This window comes from Bactrocera latifrons, unplaced genomic scaffold (assembly GCF_001853355.1).
Source record: "Bactrocera latifrons isolate USDA-ARS-PBARC rearing strain unplaced genomic scaffold, ASM185335v1 scaffold_567, whole genome shotgun sequence".
In the NCBI taxonomy this organism is placed as follows: Eukaryota; Metazoa; Arthropoda; class Insecta; order Diptera; family Tephritidae; genus Bactrocera; species Bactrocera latifrons.
The window spans coordinates 63,662-68,079 of record NW_017537231.1 but is presented as its reverse complement, the minus strand read 5'-3'; the positions used below and the strand labels follow the sequence as shown (position 1 = coordinate 68,079).

The 4,418-nt window shown below is 34.3% G+C and overlaps 1 protein-coding gene across 2 annotated transcripts in view; it reads left to right on the top strand.

Annotated features, from left to right (window-relative positions):
* Positions 1-4,418, top strand: part of LOC108974566 (probable serine/threonine-protein kinase DDB_G0278509) — a 19,051-nt gene that overhangs the window by 2,594 nt on the left and 12,039 nt on the right. The gene's annotated exons all lie outside the window — the stretch shown is intronic.

The window sequence follows — 4,418 nt, the reverse complement described above, 5'->3', positions numbered from 1 at the left end:
TCCATGTAAATTTATATAGCTATGTAGTGTATTTAGCCTCAACAGAACGAAATGCACAAAATGGAAAACCGTCGGCATTGCTCCAAAGTCAGCAAAACTCCTGCTTCTTAAGCTATCGGTGTTCTATCTAAATTCGCAAGTAGAGTTAGAGTTAGTTTCGAAAATTAAACTAGTGCCGGACTAACGAAAAACGCTTCCACCTATTTACAAATTTTTATTATCGCCATACAACTTCCAATTGTTCATACATTTGTTATAACCATTGGCTGAGATCTTTAGTGCTTTCACTGAATGACTTTTATTGGCTTCAGCTGACTCATGGTCGGTTCACTAAAGCGGACTATTTCGAAAAGCAGAAAAAATGTGCATGGAGCCAAATCTGTCGAATCCAGTGACTCAATCATGACACTCGTTTCGTGTTTGGCCAAAATAGTTGATTCAACATCATTGAATGTGATTCCAGGTATCTTCGTCGTGCTAGACGCTTCATACCCAAAACATTACTCAAAATGTGTTGAATCACATAACCAAAATAGTTGTTGACAACGTAAACACTACTATTAGAAATAAGTAGATTTGTGTGATGAAAGTAATTACAAGCAAATTGATATTAGGAATAGCAATAGGTCTTGCTGTCATCGATTGCGTTCTCTTGTAAAAGTTTGTTGTCGCCTTTGTTCGATTAGAATGCACTCCTTAGAAGCTAGCATTGAGCTTCAGCTATCATTCGATGCAAAAATATAMTAATTTTACTTTCATTAACTAAAGGATTTTCTTTGTTTTTCGGATGGGTTTACATATTTTAGTATTTTTGAGCTTCAACAACAAGTCTACGAGCTCGCCTATTTCACTAGTGCACCTTTTCGTGTTCCATAATTTTGCAAAGAAGAATTATTGCCTCCTTAGAAGAAATGTACTCATTCTCACGCTGCAAGTGCCTGTATTCATCCACCTACACTTTTTTAAGTATGAGGGAGTGCAAAAACGAGACTACATTACATATAAATACATAATGGTCATATCATTTAATTACGCTTTCAATCAAGTAATTAGTACCCACAAATGCTTTATAAAATATTCAAATAGTATGAGCAGCCTAGTATTCGCAGTGTTCGTGTAGCATTTCTTCGAAGCCATCTACCAAGAACTCTATACATACTATACCATACATACATATGTACAAGTACACTTGCATATGTAAAGCATTGTGATTTGCATGCGAGTACATGCCTTTTCCTCGCCCAATAGTAATCGCCGTGYTGTCTGCCGTGCATAAGTTGCACTTCGGAATCGAAATGGACTGTAAATGAATTTACAAAATAACAAATATTTAATTAGGAAATGCGCCGCCCAACCTCTTCGCAGCCCGYGTATGGAAAGTTGTTGACAATTTGATAATTTCGTAAATATTTTCTTGCACTCTAATGTAGAACAAAGAGATTGTCGATGGAGCTTGTAGGGTGGCTATAGGAATGCAGCCGATGAGCTGAGTGATAAGATACATAATTTTATCAGGAGTACTTTTGTATTACCTTTGAGGAAAAATAATATTCTGTCAGGAACGTTCTATCTTTTTAATCTTTTATATTAGCAGTTAGACTAATCCAGCGTTCTAAGCGTACTTTGCAAGCGAATGTGAGGGTTTTTTGTCAATATTCTGATTTATAGAGAAATATATGGATCATCTCTTTCATTCACACGCTTTATATTTCATCAGACTCAGCAATATGGATCACTTTTTTTGTTAAAGAGTTTATGCTTATGGCACTTTGGCGTCTATAAACAAAGATTTTGTGGGAGCATGAGCATCTCGTTAAGTTTAATCTAGAGATATAGGTACATTAGTGATCGCCCAGTTTTCGGGCCGGCCACGACTATTGGAAAGCTTCAGTCTACAATTTCGCGCCAATAGTTCTTAATTTTTTTTATGAGTCCCGTTGGTCGCTCCCTTTTTTTGCCTTGCTGTATTCAGCCGTAATTATATTAACCTAACATAAGCTAAGGGTAAATATTCGAAACCTTTTATATAACTTCCTGCTGATATAGCCTCTATATAAATACATACATATGTACTTATTTATGTTTTTTTTTTTTGTTATTTTCTCAATAATAGTATGCTTGTGTGTGCTTGCTCGAGCACCCGGCACAAACATGTGTTCTGGGCATTTTGTATGTGGAGCGTGATCAGCAATTGCCGCTATCAATGGCTTCAAATGTCAACCAGCAACTTTTGCATTTAATCAGATTCTAGCGACAGTTACTTATGTATATATATTTCTCCTTATGCCTGCATGTCAATTCACAAAAAAAAATGATAACAAATAAATACAATAATTACTATGTCGTCTTGTCATTGCCGTTGCTCGCTTTGACATATGCCGGGTTGCTCCTGCCGAAGTTGTTAGTGCTAGTGTTGACATTGTGGGCAACAAAAAGCAAAACAGGAGCAGTATTTTGCTCTGAAAGCTACAAGTCTCGCTTATCAGTTTGCTTCTGTTTTAATTCATTTAATTTCACAAGAGTTGGAAATTAAAAATTGAAAAAAAAAATTGAAATTAAACTCATTCCTACTTAGTAATATCATTGCTTTTCACTCAACTGATCGTTTTGCTATAAAAGTACATATGCACGCAGGGACATATGTACATATGTATGTACAGAGATGTACAGGTTCACTTTTATACAAAGTGTAACTGACGTTTTGGCCAGGCTCTCTTATGACGCTTTTGTTGCCAAGCGCTCTTACAACTTGAATTCTATAGGGGGAGTCACAAACATTATTTTGTGCAACTATGTTTTTTTTTTTTGCTAGGGGCATTTGCAATGTACATATTTCCAGAAGTGGGGTTTATTTTAATAGAAAACCCAGAAGTTTCGTAAAATTGTAAAATTTGCTATTAGTAAGTTTTTGAATTATCCGCGTGGTTGGTCTAGAATAAAGGCAGTATAAAATTCACCGCTTGCTATAGTTTGTAGCTGGAAGGGAATCGCAGAATATATGACCGGTACTTAAAATTTGTTGGCTTGAGGTTTTAAGAAAGGCTATTATCTAAACCCATTGCAGCGCCTAGTACCTTAATTTTTGACGCCTGCAAATCTCTGTACAATACTTACTACATACATAACAGCGATTTCACAGTTTCTAGGGATTACTGCAACAAATGAAATACTTTTTTATTCCCTTTAAAAACATTCATCTCCTCAGATTGTTGCATACTTCTATACTCATATGACGTAGAYAAAGTGAAATAAACAAATCTGCCTTCTACTAGTACGAACTGAATTATACCAGACTATTAGTAGACTGCCCATTAAATATTTCATTTTACTAATACTTGAAATATTTACTTAATCATCTGCAAAAAATTKAGATTTAATTACGAGATATCACTTGTCTTAATCACTTTTCGTTTTCCTAGTGAAACTTTAATTTTATACAGATAATGTTTTAAACACAAGTGTTGGAATACCTCAACGCGCAAAAATACAAAAAATTAAAAAGATACAAAATAACATAGTAGAATTTACACAAAAACAAAACAATGTGTGTTTGTGTATTTACATTTGTATGTATGTGTAATCGAATTATTTCATTCGCCAACGACTCAATTCATTGGTGGCTTCAATCTTTGCTGTTGCCAGTAATTTATATCAATTGACCTATTGCCATAATATGCAACTGACCGGGCCAAAGCAGACAAAAGGAAATGTTATGAAGACAATAAGGAATACACATAACTCTGAGTAATACTAATAAAATGTGTATGTGTGTATGCGAGATGGATGTCTTGTGTATCATACTTGTAGTTAGTGCTCTGATATTKGTGAATGCGCTAAGTAGGCTGGCATATGAAATCTAATTAATTACATTTAAGCAGCGTAACTAAATCGAGATCGTAAATAAAACAATACAATGGTAATGAGACGAGTTGTACATGGAAATTAGTTGAATATTGTATGTATGAATTTAAGTACACAAGAATAATGGGTGACTCAATGAGTTTTGTGTAATTTTTTTATTCGTCGAAATATCTTCACAAAATTAGACACAGATCATTGTGAAAGACAAAGCTACAATTTCCTAACCATTTTTTCAGTTCAGAGCACAGAGATAAAAAATCAGGATACATATATTATATTTGTATGCCCTTTTATGCTATAAGAAATGCACCTATGAATAATATTGTAGCCTCGGTGCAGCTGAAGTTATMATTTTTTCTAGTTTTCCTGTTATTTCGACAAAAGTCTTTAAAACTCGATTTTAAGACAAGAAGTTTTTGAGTCAATRTGAACTTAATAACCATGTTTCTTTACACTTCTTATAGTCCCTTGTTGGGATTCTAATTTCTTGAGGGAACTAGTTTTAATGGCCTCAATCAATCAGAAGTCGAGCGAAATTTAATAATGTTTTTTTTTTT